The following is a 19,707-nucleotide window of genomic DNA, read 5'->3' on the forward strand; positions in this document are numbered from 1 at the left end:
TGAGACCTTGTCTCAAAAAGAAAACAAAAGAAAAGAAAAGCTTAAAATCTCCCAAATTGGCTCCTCTGACTTGTTCTTCTGTTTCCTTTGACTTCTGTTCTTCTTTCCTTTAAAAAAAAAAAAAAATACACGGCTGGGCGTGGTGGCTCATGACTGTAATCCTAGCACTTTGGGAGGCTGAGGCAGGAGGATCACTTGAGGTTAGGAGTTCAAAACCAGCTTGGCCGTCATGGTAAAACCCTGTCTCTACTAAAAATACAGAAAATTAGCTGGGCATGGAAAGTGAGCATTTCCTATGATAATTTTATCTCCTTTCACCTGGCTAGTCCTATGAACTACCTAATTTAAGATTTAAAGTCCTGTGTTACATGTTAATAGTTTAATGTGTTGATTGTGGACTTCCTAACTAGATTATAAACTTCTCAAGGGCAAGAACATCACACAAATGACTTTTTTTCTTAAGGCTAGTCAAGTGAAGCAATGGAAGTAGAGAAGGAACAAAGAAATCTGCCACTGGTTGTGATCAATTTGTTGTAGACACCACTGCACTTGGGCTAGCCTCGAATGACTCTTGTACCTGTCATAGCTCTTGGTATACCCTTAAGCACATCAAGATGCTCAATATGTACTCATTGATTGAAGTCAATGTCATCTTTGGGATGAGGTGCTTAAATTCCAATTCAATGAGTTTTAGGTAAGTGACAGTGAATCAGTTGGGGTCCTGAGGAAGAAACAAAATTCATCCTAGATGGTTCAAATGAAGAGACTTTAGTGAAAAGACTACTCAAAAATATATAAGCAAGGTTAAGAAGAGACAAAATACGGTGAGATACTCAGGGACCAGCTTCAGAGGGAAAACTGTTTCCCCCCTGGGCCTGTAGAAACAAATAATATAGAGTAGTTAGCAGGGCCCAGTAGAAGCCGGAGCCGGGGAAGAAGGCCAGTGTGGCTGGGGAGTGATGCAGGAGTGATGAAGCTGCTGTAAGAGATGGTGTGCCAAAGTGGGGGCAGGGAAGACATACCAACTTTATACTCTCAGATCTCCTGTGTGTTTCAATTCAAAAAGACTTATGGAGATGCAGTTAGCACATTTCAGGCTTCTGAGGCACAGTCCAGGGCAGAGCAGGGGGAAGAAGAGATGCAGGTGGAGAGGAAAGGGAAGGACTGGGCAGGATTGGCAAAATAACCAGCATAGAAGATTTCCATTATAAACGGGACAAGAAAAGGCTGGATTATTATGTACAGAATAAGAAAAGCCTGGAAACCCTAAAATTATCTGGGAAAAACTAAATCTAACTTAGCCAAATTTAGGCCACACAATTATAGGACATTGATCTGCCCCATCCCATCTGACACAGTGTTAATTTCTTCATTAAATCTCTCTGAATACACTCTGAATAAATAGATTAAATACTGTTAACATTTAGTTTGAATTTTTGCAGGAAGTGAACATATATATCTATCCCTCACAGCAATGAATAAAATTCATTTACAGACATAACTGCCGTCACACTCAAAAGTTAGGACCCTACTGCTTAAATGAGCATCTCTGGTGTTTTGGTTTGCTTTTGGCTGTAAAGCAAAGCAATAAAACAAACATGTACCTTCTGTTAAAATTTATTTTAAATTTAAATTTAACGTCTTTTACTTTGGTTTTGTGCCTGTTCATAACCACATGGTGGTTAGTGAATATTTACATAAATTGAATCAAAGAATAGAAAACACTAAAGTCTTGTAATCTATCATCTCATTTAACAGATAAAGAAACAGGTTCTTACCAGTTAATTCACCTGCCCTTGATCAAATAGTTGGTTGTGGCAGAGCCAGACAAGAATGCAGATAGTCTGCATCCTAATCCTGCTACCCATAGTTCTAGAAATGCTTGATTTAGTTCTAATTAAATGGCAAAAGGGCATAGAGGTTAATGGCAAAAGTTTGGAATTAGGCAGACTTAGGTTCAAATCCAGGTGGATTTTAGGCAAATGACAAATTCCTGCTCAGCTTTCTTTTCCTTCCCTATAAAGATGGCATGAATACAGAATACCTACCTCATTAGGGTTGTTATGGGTTGAGTGAGGAAATATACATCAGCATAATGCTTGGCATATAATATTCTTTTTTTTTTTTGAGATGAAGTCTTGCTCTGTCATCCAGACTGGAGTGCAGTGGTGCGATCTCATGATCTCAGCTCACTGCAACCTCCACCTCCTGGGTTCAAGCAATTCTCCTGCCTCAGCCTCCCAAGTAGCTGGGATTATAGGCGGCTGCCACCATGCCCGGCTAATTTTTTATTTTCAGTAGAGACAGAGTTTCACCATGTTGGCCAGGCTGGTCTCAAACTCCTGACCTCAGATGATCCACCCACCTCAGCCTCCCAAAGTGTTGGGGTTACAGGCGTGAGTCATTGTGCCCAGCTAGATTTCACTTTTTAGAGCAGTTTTAGGTTTATAGGAAAAATAATTACCTTTTGGTTCACAGAGATTGATATTATTGGACCCAGTGAAAAGCTGAAAATAGCTGAAAAGCATAAAGCACTATACAAATATAAGGTGGTATTTTTCTTATGAATAAATAGTGGGAAATGCCTAGGATCTAGTTAACACACCAGAAAGAGATAAATCAACAGAATTTGATCTACCTAGGATGTTAAAGAATATCAATGGTAAAGTTGTGCAATTGCTAGCAAAGTTGTGTATCCTGTTATGGCAAACTTTCCAGGGGACTGATGAATTGCCTATCTGAATTCTATCTAAGAGATGAGTTGCAAGCCTAGCTGTGGAAACATACACATAGTGAATATCACACTATACTGGACAAACTCGTTGAATCTGTAATTAAATGGTAGGATCATGGAAAAATGTAAAAACAATCTAATGGGGAAAAGGCACCATAGCTTATAAGGGAAGTTCATCTAGAAATATTGTGAGCTCTTTAGGGAAATAATGACTATTTTGGCAAAGGGGAAACCAGCAATTTACAGACATAAGACTTCTCAAAAATCGTTATATGCAGAGACATTTCCTATTCTTAAATAAGAATTTTTTTTTTTTTTTTTAGGCGGAGTCTCACCTGTTACCCAGGCTGGAGTGCAATGGCGCAGTCTTGGCTCACTGCAACCTCCACCTCCTGGGTTCAAGCGATTCTCCTGCCTCAGCCTCCCTTAAATAAGAATTTTTAAAGATTGGGTTATCCTTGAATTGGCAGCACTTTAATAAAATATATGAGAAAAGTGCAGTGGCTCACACCTGTAATCCCAGCACTTTGAGAGGCCAAGACAGGCGGAACGCTTGAGCCCACAAGTTCAAGACGAGCCTGGCTAACATGGCGAAAACCTATCTGTACAAAAAATACAAAAATTGGCCGGGCATGGTGGTGTGTGCCTGTAGTCTCAGCTACTGGGGATGCTGAGGTGGGAGGATGGCTTAAGCTTGGGAGGCAGAGGTTGCAGTGAGCCGAGATTGTGCCACTGCACTCCAGCCTGGGCAATAGAGCCAGACCTTGTCTCAAAAAAAAAATGTATATATATATGGGGATGGGAGCTGGTTCAAAATGAAGAAAGAGTATATGAATCAATAAACACATCCTAATTTGGAGAAGCCTAAGAGCAGGCTTTCAAAGATCCCTCTGCTGGGACAAGTATATTTAAAATTTGTGTAAGCAATCTGGAGGACAGAATACCAGGGTCATAGATGATGCTGACTCCTAAGTAGTGAATGCCTACAATAGCAATGGGGGAAATGACAGGAAGATAGGAAAACTCTGAAGTTCGGGCAAGTAGGCAGAAAGGTAGCAGCTTCCATTCTTTTACACTAAATGTCCAGGGGTGTTGATTCTCTTTTTAAATAAAGGGATCACAGGGAGATGCTGTCAGTTAAGGCAGTGCCATGGCCAAAAGGAAAGCTCCATGTAGCTGAAGCCTCAGTGTTCATTCTAAAGTAGGTTTTGTGCAATGGATAGAGGTGGGCTTTCTCTCTGGTTCTAAAATGTGGAATGTCCTGTCATTCCAGAGAAGTCTTCTATAGGAGTGGGGTGGGCAGAAGAACTATGAAGACAGGCTTTTCCCTTAAGGGTAAATGCCTTCTGGAGGTTTAGCTGAAAATTGTAGTTAGGTACCCTAATGTACGAGCTCAGTTAACTCATGGGCAAGCTTTAAAGGCCAACTTTGATTGAGATTTCCTAAGGTCTTTGAAGGGTGACGTGAGCCTTTGTGCAAGAAAAGGCATTCTCTTTTTTTTTTTTTTTTTTAAATACATGCTATGGAATCCTTCAGAATGAAGACCCAAAGATACAGGAAAAATGGCCACTTTTTTTTTTTTTTTTTTTTTTTTTGAGACGGAGTCTCGCTCTGTCGCCCAGGTTGGAGTGCAGTGTCACGATCTCGGCTCACTGCAAGCTCCGCCTCCCGTGTTCTCGCCATTTTCCTGCCTCAGCCTCCCGAGTAGCTGGGACTACAGGCACTTGCCACCATACCTGGCTAATTTTTTTTTTATTTTTAGGTGAGATGGGTTTTCACGGTGTTAGCCAGGATGGTCTCAATCTCCTGACCTCGTGATCCGCCCGTCTCAGCCTCCCAAAGTGCTGGGATTACAGGCGTGAGCCACGGCCCCCCGCCAAGAAAAGGCATTCTTAAAAGGCCACGAGTTTATCCCCGTACCTATGTGATAAATCCATGTCAGTGATAATCTGCACTCCCGTTTATAGATGAAAAAGACCAAAATGTAGCTTAGTTCAGAAGGATTCAGAGATTATGGAACATGAAGTATAAAATATTTTCTATTTGTATGCTAGGGTCTCTGCTTTGCTTTCCTTTTACACTGCATAAGATCACAGAGTTGGTATGGTATGCCTGTGTAAAAAACGCACAGGTTTTGGCTGCTTTAAAAGAATACATTTCAGAAATTTGAAGTCAGTTTCCCTAATTCTTTTTTTTTAAGGAAAATTTGTATTACTTTAATTATTTTTATGTACAGAAAACTCAACAGTGTACATTCAACCCAGTTTGATGGCAAGTTCTTTAGCCTTTGCCTTTTCAAGCTTGGCAATGTGAGCCACAGACTTGGGACCCAGGACATTGCCTTCCCAGTGATGGCGGAGCTCATCATATATATGTTGTAATTGGTCCTGATAGCTTCCACCAGCTTAGCCAAAGCTCCTTTTTCTTCCACGTTAACCTGTGTGAAGGTGACAATGATCCAGGTCTTCCTGTGGACTAGATGTCCCAGTTTTGCTTCCCCCTTCATAATGTAGTAAGGGACCCCCATTTTACAACACAGGGCAGGCAGGAAGACAACCAGACGTTGTGTGCCACACGTTGTGTGCAATCACTAGCAGCTGAGCTTTCTTGTTCTCCACCAAGGTGTGACAGTCTTAACTCCTGCTCAAAGGCCAGGTAGTCTCTTAATGGGGACATCCCCTTTGCCAGCAGCTTTCTTCTCAGTCAGGCCAACAGCCTCAGCTTCTTCTCCTTGCTTTATCTCTGGCCTGTACTTGTGGGCCAGCTTAAGCAGCTGAGTAGCTGTTTGGTGGTTCAGAGCCTGAATGAACTGGTTAATCGCAGGAGGCACTTTCAGCCGCTTATAGGGGATGGCTATCTGCCATAGCAACGTGATACAGCGGGGCCATTTCACAAAGCAGGTCAGGTCTCTTTTGGGCTGGATGTCCTGTCCAATGCCAAAATTCTTAGGCCTTTTCTCAAACAGGGGATTCACCACTTTCTTGGCCTCCTGCTTCGTCATGACAGCAGGGGCTGGAGCCACCTTCTTCCCCTTTTTTCCTTTTGGCATCTTGGGCGGTGGAAGAGAGAGCCAGTTTCCCTAATTCTTACATAGTCTAATGTTCCCTTTCCATTTTATAGTTCCTCTTAAGTAGCTGATTATAAGGTAATACAAGGAGTAGAAAAAATGCAACTAATTTTCACATCAGTAAAAGAAACAGAAAACTGACAACTATCTTTCATATGTAAAGAGTGCATTTACTAAGCATTTGCTTAGTAAATATTTCATTTAATTATTACAACAAATCCTTCAGGTACTATAATTATTCATATCTTAGAATCTGGGAGACTGAGGCTCAGAGATGATGTGTTGAAATAACACATCCCGTGCTACATGGCTGGGCCAAGAGGACTCAAACTCAAAGTCCATCTGATTCCAAAATTCCTGTTCTTAATAGCCCTATATAAGAATTTACTGATATTTTCAAAGTTCATGTTTGTATTTGAGTGTGATTAGTATTAACATTACAAAGGGCAGTTTCATTAAAATATTCTCTTTTTTAATCTCTAATCATCTTTAATCTCTACTTTTAAGATGTTTTTCATTTTATTCTACATGCAGCTTACCCTGTTAGTACAACAACCAACATTATAGATTCTAAAATTGTTTTTCAACAGGGACATGTTGCTGAATGTCATGACTATTCATGTGCTGATTCTGGTGCTTTCAAATAAATTTGCTTTGTGGTGCCCACTCTACTGCATTTTGAGTAGGTTGTAAATCTTGTTAAAAACCAATAGAAAATATAATTTCAGAATGTTTCAAAAGTAATCTCTCATGTTACTGGAATCTCAAGTATTTTATGTTTCTTTCTTCTTTGCACAATTCGAAAAGAACTCTGATAAAAATAATTTTATCTTTAAAAATAACATTTTTTTCTGATTCCAAAAAGTAATACATGCTCACTTGAAAGAATTTACACTATGTATAAATGTATAAAGAGTATACAAACTTTCATTAACCAGAGATAAAATATAATGAACATTTTAATGTGCTCCCTTTAAATATATATAAGACCAAAATGTTAACTTTGGTTTATTTTGGAGGTGGTGGTGAAAGAATTTTAAGTAAAATTATATGTATATATTCATCTAAGATATTCATCTCAGTTTTCAAATGCTTTCTCTAGCTTAAACTTATCCCATTTCTCTACATGGCGACTATGAAATGTTATGATGATAAGCAAAAATGTGGCTATTTTTGGGCGCAGTGGCTCACGCCTGTAATCCCTGAACAGGGATTACATTTTGGGATGCTGAGGTGGGTGGATCACCTGAGGTCAGGAGTTCAAGACCAGCCTGGCCAACATGATGAAACCCCGTCTCTACTAAAAATACAAAAAAATTAGCTGGGTGTGGTGGTGCATGCCTGTAATCCCAGCTACTCAGGAGGGTGAGGCAGGAGAATCACTTGAACCTGGGAGGCGGAGGTTGCAGTAAGCCAAGATTGTGCCACCGCGCTCCAGCCTGGGCAACAAGAGCAAAACTCTGTCTCAAAAAAAAAAAAAAAAAAGTGGCTAATAAGTCTAGTCATGAATTGAAAAATGTAAATTAATGAGATATAAACAGAAAACTTGACATTTTTGTATGTTTTAATTGGATTTGTTTACAGTGACATGTAGCCACTACACAAATCAAATAACATATAAAAGTCTTAAAAATAGCTCACATTTGTTGAGTGCTTTTTGTGTACTAGGCACTGTTCCAAGGGTTTTGTTTGCTTTCATTCACTTAATCCTCACAACTGTATGAGGTAAGGACTATTATTTATTCTCCATTTTACAAATAAGAAAGCTTCGGCATCCAGAGCTAAGCAATTTGCTTGAAGTCTTGGTTTGCCAAGAAACCAATCATGGCAAGCTAGAATTTTTTTTTTTGTTGTTGTTCATTGGGTTATTTAAAATTTAATGGGAAAACAAAGATGATAAATTAGGGCATTATCATGGACATATTATATCTTCATTTCAGGAAGGAAAATGATAGTTCCACATGATATTCTTGTAGATGAAGACGGTATTAATAAAAGAGGTGAATGCACTCCTAGGAGAGACTGAAGCTGGCTGAGCCCTTGGATTGAAAGGGCAGGTTAGTGGATCAGTATCAAGAACATGAAGTTACTAAATGACAGAGGTGAAATTCAAACCCAGGCAGGATGTCCCCAGAGTCTATACTTAACCACACCCTAAATTGCCTCTATAAAGTATAATGAAGAAAGGTAGCAAAAAGCAAGCCAAAGTCTTCAGATTCCATGACTCAGTGACAACTGCCACCACTTTGGGTGTTTGTTTGTTTGTTTGTTCTTAGAGACATGATCTTGCTCTGTTGCCCAAGATGGGGCACAGTGACATGATCATAGCTCACTGCAGTCTCGAATTCCTGGGCTCAAGCGATCCTCCTGTCTCAGCTTCCTGAGTAGCTAGGACTATATAGGTATTCACCACCACATCTGGCTAATTTATTTTTTATTTATTGTAGAGACAGGGTCTGTCTATGTTGGCCAGGTTTGTCTTGAACTCCTGGACTCAAGCAGTCCTCCTGCCTTGGCCTCTCAAAGTGCTGGGATTACAGGCATGAGCCATCGTGCCCAGCCCATTACTTTGGCAAACATATTTCCAGACCTTTTTTCATGCAAACCTTAACTGTAGCTGACATAAATTTTGGCAGAATATCTTGTGATCCTCCTGGAATGTGAGACCATGGGAGGCTTGGGAGGAATTGCTTCAAGGCCATTTCTCACTTGCCTTCCTATCTTTCAGGAGGGTGTCATGAGACAGTTTCTCATTGTCTCTTGGGTTCTGAGGAGGTATGAGGTTTTTCCTTCTGCAATGCAATTATCATGCTAACTATTTGGAGTTAGGTAACGTTTCACAGGCTAAGGGCACAGTGTCCCACAAGACTGACCTCGCTTCAGATACAAGATCAGGAGTTTCCAGGCTACTTACATTTCTGATGAACTGGCTACAAACCCAGCGTTTCCCACCATCCCCTCCTATTAAATAACTTGCTAGAATGATTCATAGAACTGAGGAAAGTGCTATACTTATGATTATAGTTCTATTATAATGGACACAAGGCCAGGCACAGTGGCTCATTCCTGTAATCCCAGCACTTTGGGAGGCCAAGGTGGGTGGATCACAAGGTCAGGAGATGGAGACCATCCTGGCCAACATGGTGAAACCCCATCTCTACTAAAAATACAAAAATTAGCTGGGCATGGTGGCACGTACCTGTAGACCCAGTTACTCAGGAGGCTGAGGCAGGAGAATCACTTGAACCTGCGAGGTGAAGGTTGCAGTGAGCTGAGATCATGCCACTACAGTCCAGCCTGGTGACAGAGTGAGACTGTGTCTCAAAAAGAAAAAAAAAAAGGACACAAATCAGGACCAGACAACTAAAAAGACATATAGAGTAAGGTCTTGGAGGGTCCCAAATGTGAAGCCTCTGTGTCCTCAGGACACTTTCCTGGCACACCAATATATGACTACTAACCAGGGAAGTCCCCCTGAGCCTCAGCATCCAGAGTTTTTATTGGTGGTTCTTTAAATAGGGATCATGGATTGATTCACTGGCCATGTAACTGAACTCAATCCCTAGCCCCTTTCTCCTTCTCAGAGATTGGGCTAATAATATCTTACTCAAAGCCCTCATCCTCTAATCACATGCTTGGTAATTCTGGTATGGCCTACCCCTGTCCTGAGTAATTTCATTAGCATAAACTCAGGTATGGTCTAAGGACCCACAATGAATACAAAGGTTGGCCAAATTTTGTTTTATACAAACTTCCTTCCCCTCTTAGCATACAACTGTAAAACTGCTTAGTAGCCTCATAGAATTGACTCTTCAGCAACAGGGTATCCCACTATTCATGTTGCCTTGTCGTAAAAAATTGTTTCTGTGTTGTCCTGTGAGACAAGAGACATAGGAGAACTGGCACTTTCGCTGTTTTTTTTTTTTTCTTACCTGCTATCTATGTGAGTAATAAATTGTCTAAATTGTAAAAGGGCTTCTTGTTTCTTTATCATCCAAATCTGTTAGCCTTGCTTACTATCATGTACAGAAAAAGGAAGAATTCCAAGAGGAAGAGTATGGGGGGAATTAAGGTGTTTAACTTGCTTTACTCACTTCGATTTTTTTTTTTTTTTTGAGATGGAGTCTCGCTCTGTCGCCCAGCCTGGAGTGCAGTGGCGCAATCTCTGCTCACTGCAAGCTCCGCCTCCTGGGTTCACACCATTCTCCTCCCTCAGCCTCCTGAGTAGCTGGGACTAGAGGCACCTGCCACCACACCCGGCTAATTTTTTTTTTTTTTTTTTTTTTTTTTTAGTAGAGATGGGGTTTTGCCGTGTTAGCCAGGATGGTCTCAATCTCCTGAACTCGTGATCCACCCGCCTCAGCCTCCGAAAGTGCTGGGATTACAGGCATGAGCCACCGCGCCCGGCTCTCACTTTGATTTTTTAAGAACATGCAAATGGACCATTTCAGTGGGCTAGATGTGAGAATCAAGCATGGAAGACAGTGTCAAAACTAAGTTGTGCAGTGACAATGACTGACACTAGTGGAAAGAATGAGTCATTTGAAGGAGACAATGTAGAGAAGCTAATAGTGAAGGACAACTTTGATGTGAGCTCAGACTTGAGTTGTCATAAAACTTTGAATGAAAGATAACTTGGGGGCCTTGTTTTTAACCTATTATCTGATACAAGCATCTTTTCTATATCAATCCAACAATTGATCATGCAGCCAGTTTCTGCTTCAGATCTAGTGAAGAAGATCTAAGCCAATTATTCTCAGGACAACCAATTCTACTGATATAGATCTAATTGTTTTTGCATTTTTTCTCATATTGAGCTGAAACCTGACTTGTAATACTTTTTTAAACCATTGATTCTTTACTATCTCATGGAGCACATATTCATATAGCTATTATTTATTCTTTGTGACAGCCCTTCTATGAAGTCAACTATCATATCTCCCCTTGATTTTGTGTTCAGCAAATTAAACATCTGTCTTCATCCATGCTCACATGGCCTTGTCGTGGTTGGTCATCACCATCTTAGTTATCCTGCCATCTCATCAGTATCTCTCCTAAAATAGAATATCCAGATCTGGTTTCATCAGTGATGAATACAATAGAATTACTGCTTCCAATGAAATACCTTATTTCAAATTTTTCTTTTCATAAATGTATGTTGTAAACTTATAGTATTTTCTTTTTTCTTTTTTTTTTGAGACAGAGTTTTGCTCATGCTGCCCAGGTTGGAGTGCAATGCCACGATCTTGGCTCACTGCAACTTCCGCCTCTCTGGTTCAAGCCATTCACCTACCTCAGCCTTCTGAGTAGCTGGGATTACAGGCATGCGCCACCACGCCCAGCTAATTTTGTATTTTTAGTAGAGGCAGGGTTTCTCCATGTTGATCAGGCTGGTCTCGAACTCCTGACCTCAGGTGATCTGCCCACCTTGGCTTCCCAAAGTGCTGGGGTTACAGGCGTGAGCCACTGCGCCCAGTCAACTTACAGTATTTTCTACCATAAAGGATATAAAGGAGAGGAAGATAGGAAAATTAAGTGTATATTAATGTCTTATTCTGTCCTCCCACAATTGAATTTTAAACATATTTGTGTATTTTAAATATTTTCCAAGTAATATGGTTTGGTTTTGTATTATTACAAAAAAATGCAAACGATACAAATGGTGTTACAGAAATCTTTTTAAAAATCCTCCTCTCCTCCTCTAAATCTCAAATTTACATTCCCACTTTCTCAAGTTAACCACAATTCAGTTTATTATGTCCATCTAGAATTTTTTTCTGTATTAGGCATCTTTCCGTATCAGGACTATGGATCTATCTCATTCTTTTAAATAGCTGCATAGTATTTTATTATATGATTGTATCAGTCCTCTATTGATAGACATACAGGTTGTCTCCTCTCCCTTTTTTCATTTTAAAGCAATACAAAAAAATCTATGTGTTTCTTTGAACACTTGAAAAAGCATATCTGTAGGATAAATTTCTTAAAGTGGAACTGCTGTGTCAAAATTTATATATGTCTTCAAGGATATACCAATTTACACTCCTACTAACTGTGTGGTAGTGCTTGTTTTCCCACATGCCAAACTTTAAAATAATTGCTAATCTAATAGCTGAATAGAATAGAATTTGGACTGGATATCTTTAGTTTCCCTCTCCAGATCCATCTTTGAGCCTTCTTTTTCCTGCTCCTTGCCCCAGACCAACATGGACTGCATCACTGGGCTCCTCTGCCTAGCTTCCCATATGTCAGTTTTACAAGGAGGAATGCAACAGGAGATGGGGGGGTGGGGTGGGAAGGAGAGTAAAGTTGAGTTATTCATTTCCTGGGCTGTCTCTTTGTGGGGTCTCTGAGCTGGCTGAGACCTTTAAGCAAAGGACATAGCTACTTCAGACAACGCTTTCCACACAGCCATCTCTGTCTCCAGGTTCCATCCATTGCTCCTTCCTCCTGTCCTTTCAGGCACAGAGGGGACAGTCTGTGCTGCTATGCCAGGCACTCTCCTCTCTCTTATGGTTTTCCTATACTGTGCCCCACCTTTGTAAAGAGCAGCATTTTGCTGGGCATAGTGGCTTGCACCTGTAATCCTAACACTTTGGGAGGCCGAGGCGGAAGGATTGCTTGGGCCCAGGAATTTGAGCCAGTCTGGGCAATATAGTGAGACCCCATCTCTACAAAAAATACAAAAATTAGTTGGCCGTATTGGCATGTGCCTGTAGTCCCAGCTACTTGGGAGACTAAGGCAGGAAGATCACTTGACCCTGGGAGGCTGAGGCTGCAGTGAGCTGTGATTATGCCACTGCACTCCAACTTGGGTGACAGAGCGAGATCCCGTCTCTGGGGAAAAAAAAAGTAGTAGTTTTTATTAAGCATGACTCAAAATACCTAATTTGAGTGTTCTGTTTCCTACAAGTTCTTGTTCCTGGGACTTCAGCAGGAGAATTCCCCAGCTCTCCCAATGATTCTATGAGCTACGTATACTATCCTACTAAATCCCTGTGTTCTAGTTACAGCAGATGCTGTTGTTTGCTCTAGCTACCTCGTTAAGAACCCTGACTAGGCTGGGCGCTGTGGCTCACGCCTGTAATCCTAGCACTTTGGGAGGCCAAGGTGGGTGGATCATCTGAGGTCAGGAGTTCGAGACCAGCCTGGCCAACACGGTGAAACCCTATCTCTACTAAAAATATAAAAAATTAGGTGGGCGCGGTGGCAGGTGCCTGTAATCCCAGCTACTCGGGAGGCTGAGGCAGGAGAATCGCTTGAACCCCGGCGGGGGCGGAGGTTGCAGTAAACTGAGATCACGCCACTTCACTCCAGCCTGGGCTAAAGAGCAAGACTCTGTCTCAAAAAAAAAAAAAAAAAAAAAAGGAACCCTGACTTAAGTAATTTCTACCTAAGGATAACTGAAAGTCCTAGCAAATTTATTCATTCAATAATCATTTATTGAACACCCACTATGTGCTAGACATTGTCTTGCTATTACAGACAGGAAAGTAAACAAGACAGGCAAAGTTCCTCTTCATGGGGCTCTATTCTATGAGTACACTAACATCTAATACTATTTTAGTGTTGAATATACTATGAAGAAAATAAAGCAAATTAAGTGGAGGATTAATGGCGATGGATGTACAGATATTTTATAAAGAAGATCTTTTTCAAGAGATGTAATTTGAGCACAGAACTCAATGACAAGGAGGAGCACACTATGTGAAGGTCTTGGACATACGTGTTCCAGGCAGAAAGAACAAAAAAAGCGTAAAGGCCCTGCATTTGGAGCAAGCTTGTCATACTTGAAGATCAGCAGGAATATGAGTGGCTTCAGGGTGTGTGGCAAATATGTGGTTTGCTTGCCCAACAGCCACTGGCCTTTCTTCCATGCTGAGAGTTTTAATTTGGTTCAGTCACAATAGGCAGACTCAAGGGATGAACCACCACTTGCCTAAGCCAATCATGAAAATCCAGTTCCAAACTGTCAATCACTGATTTAGGGATGAGCATGTACTCTAGTTCTGGCCAACAAGACATGAGAAGGAATTTTCTTGAGGTCCCTTCAGAGTTTTTCTCGCTGGTAAAAAAAGTAGCCATAAAAGAGAAAATAACTCAGTCTCCTTCCTTCCCTTCCTGCTTTGGGTGTTCTTTGAATGTGATGCCTGGAAATATAATAATCTTCTAAAAAAGAAAGGGACAACAATCCAGGTTTAAAAGACAACACATGAAGATAGCAAAGTAAAGGGATGGAAAGATTCTAATGACACCTTGGAATTTCCAAATCAATTGTTAAGACCACCTACCTTCAGACTTCTTTTTAATAAGCAAATTAAAAAATGACCTTATAGGTTAAGTCACCATTACCTGGAGTTTTTGCTTATGCAGTTGACAAGGCACCAACCCACACACTAGCAATGGAGCGGGTAATGGAAACCAAGGTAAGAGAGGTGAGCAGGGGCCAGATCATGCAGTACCTCTTAGGCCAAGGCATGGAGTTTGGATTTTATTGTAAGTGTAAGAGATTTTAGCAGATGACCTAATCAAAATGGGAAAACTATATTTTCATCATGTATTTCATCATATATATCAGGGGTCCCCAACCCCGGGGCCACAGACTGATATGGGCCCATGGCCTGTGAGGAACAACGCAGCACAGCAGGAAGTGAGTGGTGGGTGAGTGAGCATTACTGCCTGAGCTCCACCTCTCACCTCCTGTCCGATTAGCAGCGTGAACCCTAGGAGCATGAAGTTTCAGGGTTCTTTCTCACAGCAGCGTGAACCCTATTGTGAACTGCGCATGCAAGGGATCTAGGTTGTGAGCTTCTTATGAGAGTCTAACTAATGCCTGATGACCTGAGGCAGAACAGTTTCATCCTGAAACCATCTCCCCCACCCTACCGAGGGGAAAAATTGTCTTCCACAAAAGCGGTCCCTGGTGCCAATAAGGTTGGGGACTACTGATACATATGATAAAAATATATGATTTGTTATTAAAAATAATAGAATAGGTCGGGTGCAGTGTCTCATGCCTGTAATCACAGCATTTTGGGAGGCCGAGGTGGGTGGATTACCTGAGGTCAGGAGTTCAAGACCAGCCTGGCCAAGATGGTGAAACCCTGTCTCTACTAAAAATACAAAAATTAGCCAGGCATGGTGGTGGGCACCTCTAATCCCAGCTACTCAGGAGGCTGAGGCAGAGAACTGCTTGAACCCGGGAGGCAGAGGTTGCAGTGAGCCGAGATCGTGCCACTGTACTCCAGCCTGAGTGACAGAGCGACACTCCATCTCAAAATAATAATAATAATAATAATAGAATAAATATTGACTAAAGATATGATGGTTTATCTTGGGCATCTACTTGACTGGCTTAAGGGATACATAAGTAGTGGGTAAAGCGTTATTTCCGGGTGTATCTGAGGGTGGTTCTAGAAGAGAATGGCATTTGAATCTGTGGACTGAGTACAGAAGATCCACCCTCACCAATGTAGGTGGACACTGTCCAATCTGCTGAGGACCTGGGTAGAACAAAAAGGCAGAGGAAAGGCAAATTCTCTCTCTCTTCTGGAGCTGGGATATCTCTGCCTTCTCCTGTTCTTGGACATCAGAACTCCAAGTTCTCAGGCCTTCAGCCTTGAGCTGAGAGTCACAACATTGGTTTCCCTGGTTCTCAGGCCTTGTAGGCTGAGACTGAATTATGCCGCCAGCTTCCCTAGTTCTCCAGCTTCAGACATTGATTTCTTGGCCTCCATAATCACATGAGCTACGTCCTATAATAAATCTCACATCTATCTATATGTCTATCAATCATCTACCTACCTGCCTACCTCTCTCTCTATATATACCCTATTGGTTTTATTTCTCTAGAGAACCCTAACTAATACAGATACATTTACCATTTCCATTTAATATTTAAAGAAATTAAAATTTAGAACAAGATTAAAAAAAATAAAAAGTCTCATAAATAATTCATGAAATATTTTGGCTGAAACTCTCAAGTGTTGAGAATCTTCATTTATTTCTGATTCTTTTGCTTGGGAGAAACTTTAACACGGGTTCTAGGTCTTGCTTCTGCCTGCTTTAGCCATAAATATAATATCTATCCATTATGTTCTGCTTCAGAGAGTTTGCAATTGCCATCTTAAAGCCCCATCTCTCTTTGAAATGCTCCAGAATTTCTGCCTCAGCCTTGTCTCTCTGAAAAGAAGGCCATTTCCTTCCATTAGAATGATTGTACTAAATACCTTGTGGGTTGTTTTTGTTTTAGTTGGCACCATAACAGTCACAAAATAAGGTAGTTCATTTAAAACATTTTCCTCATGGTTGTTCTGTTCCCCCATTCAGGAAAAAGATTATTGGTTACCATGGCAATCAGCTTCCACAGCATTCCATTCTAAGTAACTGCACAGGTACAGCACAACCTTTACTCCACATTCTTTACTGTAGTTCTCTGCAGATCTGCGTATTTTTCTAGCCTGTTTTCTCTAACTCTTGCTTAAAACAATCAACCAACCAACCCAGGTTAAGCCAGACAATTTTTTCAAAGGTACCTTATCCCCATCTTTTCTGAATATTTTAAAAATGTTATATAGACAGTTGTACTACCATTTCCTCTAATTTTGTTCTATGTGGGCCCTCAACAGCAGCTAACTGAAAACTTTCTAGTACCCTCTTTCACTATCTAGGATTACATTTGTATCCCTCTGACCATATTTGGAAAATGAATTTACAGTAAAAATCAGAGCAGGAGGTAGTTCTGAGATCATTTCCCATGGCTATCTACCATAGTTTTCCTAAGGCTAATTCTTTAGCTTCCTTTCCTCTACCACTTTCAAACCTCTGTAATAAATTGTCCTCAGCCTTGCCTTGAAGATGCCAAACACTTGTGTTTCCCCTTCAGACTGTTTAACTACTTTGCTTCTGTTCAGAACATTACTGACAATAAAAGATGGTCTTATTACAGGCCATACACATCTCAATGGTACCCAGTATCTGCTATATAATGGAGGAAGTGGGATGATTTTGGAGAGTCACTGGATAAATTCTGTTTCCCTGCAACTCTTTCATTCTTATTACGTTTACTCTTTGCTGGTTAGTTTCTTCATGAGTATGTGTTATAAACTAGGAATTATGATATTTATTTTATATAGAGAGATATCTTTTAACTTATTTTTCATTCTGACTTTATTTGAATTGATAGTGGTATTTTGGTAATTAAAAGCAAGTTGTTATTATCTAATGTAAGGCAATTAAAAATAAAATCTGGCTTTTACTTTCTTTCCTGCAAAGGTTTTCTATCTCTTAGATGTCTTTTCATTGAAAAAGACATATCTCATGACCAATGTATGAACACCCCATTGAAGATTGCCATCTCCTATTAAGGGCATGGAAATAAACTCTGTAACTAAAACAGATGCCTTCGCCCACAGATTCTAAAATCAGAGGGTATTCATAAACCGCCCTACAAATTTTCAGAGCACAGTGGGAAACAGGAACTGTTAAAATCTGAAACTCTACTAAAGTACTTTCTTCCTCTTCCGGTAAAAGAAAATATATTACTTTCTAGGAAGTTTACTGTTTTAAAAAACATACAAAAAAATCAGGGTTGGGAATTCACAACTAAAATTTGGGTTACATCAGCTCATCTTAGGAGAAAAGATATTTATTTACTTACAGATGGAAAGCCATAGAATGCCTCTCTGACTCCTCTTAAAACTGTATTGGAATTGTTTCAAGCAGGGAGAAAAGGCTATTTTTTTCTGAGAAGACATGCCATATTACATAAAATGTTTCAAAGTTTTACATATTCTTTTGACTACATGGACACATGTACTTACTGATCCTGATCCCATATAAGCTGGCAAGAAATTGATACCTATAAGTAATAAATTATAGGTAGAATTTTCTAGATTGGGGCTGAAGTTAAATAATTGCATAAACTTTGAGTAATTATATCACAGTGCACCATTCAATTTATGTAGAAAAAAAGCTGCTCTCAATTTTCAGTTGATAAAAGAGCAGCTGAGAAGAGACGATGTGGTTGTGAAAAGTAGAAACTAACAAAGGGTCAGCACTCTAAAGGCAGGAAAGCAGCTGAAAAGCTGTTTTGACAGTTGGGTAAAGATGAGGGGAAAAAAGACTGTAAATGAGAGGAAGTTGTGATGAAAGGGTAGAATAAAGTGTTTGAAAATGGTAAAGTGAGAGCTTTAATTAACATGGAGAGAAAGAGCAGGAAAGAGAGAAGTTATTTAGTTAGGTAGGAAATTGTTCGTAGAGAAATTTTAGTAGTGTAATAACATAATTTGTATTTTAATTTGCCAAGGGATGACATTATTGGAAGAATGATAGTTTTATTGTTTTAACATTTTAGATATAAGAAGCTCCATTTGTCTGAAATACAAATTGGTACAAGTTTCGATTAATATGATAATAATATACATTAGACAAATTGGCAAGCAGGGATTTGCCTTTCATTAACCTTTTGTTATAACCTTAAAACAAACAAACAAACAAAAAGCAAAACAAAAAAAACGAGGCGGTCGGGCGCAGTGTCTCACGCCTGTAATTCCAACACTTTGGGAGGCCGAGGTGGGCGGATCACTTGAGGTCAGGAGTTTGAGACCAGCCTGGCCAACATGGTGAAACTCCGTCTCTATTAAAAATACAAAAATTAGCCGGGCGTGGTGGCAAGTGCCTGTAGTCCCAGCTACTCAGGAGACTGAAACAGGAGAATCACTTGAACCTGGGAGGTGGAGGGTGCAGTGAGCCAATATCGTGCCACTGCACTCCAGCCTAGACAGCAGAGTGAGACTCCGCCTCAAAAAACAAAACAAAACAAAACAACATAAAAAACTAGGGTGAGCGCTGTGGGTAATGCCTGTAATCCCAGCACATTGGGAGGCCGAGGCGGGTGGATCACCTGAGGCCAGGAGTTCGAGACCAGCCTGGCCAACACGGCGAAAACCCATTTCTATTAAAAATACAAACATTAGCCAGGCGTGGCGGCGCGCGCCTGCAATCCCAACTACTTAGGAGGCCGAGGCACGTGAATTGCTTGAACCTGGGAGGCAGAGGTTGCAGTGAGCCGAGATCGCGCCACTGCACTCCAGCCTGGGCAACAGAGCGAGACTCAGTCTCAAAAAAAGACTTAATATTTCAAACTTCAAGCAAGATCATAATTTTATAATGTGAAGATGACCAGAGTGTTTGAATCAGTTACAAATGGGTCTTTTTTGTTGGTGGTGGTGTTCTTTAATCTTGGACTCCTAACTTGAGCAAGAAAATGTAAATACAGAAAGCTGCAAAACCAATGTTCCTTAATTAGGAACCATGTGAGTAGTTTAACATTACAAACAGTTTCTAAAAGTCACACGCGGTATACATTCTAACGAGTTTTAGCTTCTTTTATTTAAACTGCGTTGATATTGATCTATAACTTTCCTAATAATCACTTCATAGGTTGGTAATCCTATGTTTTGGATTTTCCAGGTCACTTCAGATTCAAATATTTTTTTCTAATGTCAAATGGTGTGTCTAGATTTTGGTCTGGAAAACAGGGTCACTAAATTTGTAGACTAACTTGAAACAGTATTGGCCTTTGGCAATACGCAGCAATTCTATTTCTTGGCCATGCTTATCAAGTTAAGTAAAATAAAATCAAAGTTCACTATATGATTTACCTAATTAAAAAATTTTTTTAACCTAATTATTTTAAAATAATTTAAGAACTCTGTAGTAATTTACAATGTAAAAAGCATTCATAATATGGTGTTTATAGACCCAAACACATAGCTAGTAAACCTATAGACAGCTACTCACCCTTGCCATACAGAAAATGCAAAACACACTTAAGAGATATTGTAATTACATATTATGTGGTCAAAACTAAAGAAGACGAAAATATGCTTGTGTTAATGAAAAA

At 40.2% G+C, this 19,707-nt stretch overlaps 1 pseudogene; it reads right to left on the reverse strand.

Moving 5' to 3' along the window:
* Positions 1-4,967: 4,967 nt before the first annotated feature.
* On the reverse strand, positions 4,968-5,783 carry LOC471502 (large ribosomal subunit protein eL8-like; annotated as a pseudogene).
* Between the last annotated feature and the right edge of the window lie 13,924 nt (positions 5,784-19,707).

The sequence above is a fragment of the Pan troglodytes genome, chromosome 4, assembly GCF_028858775.2.
Source record: "Pan troglodytes isolate AG18354 chromosome 4, NHGRI_mPanTro3-v2.0_pri, whole genome shotgun sequence".
Taxonomy (NCBI): Eukaryota; Metazoa; Chordata; class Mammalia; order Primates; family Hominidae; genus Pan; species Pan troglodytes.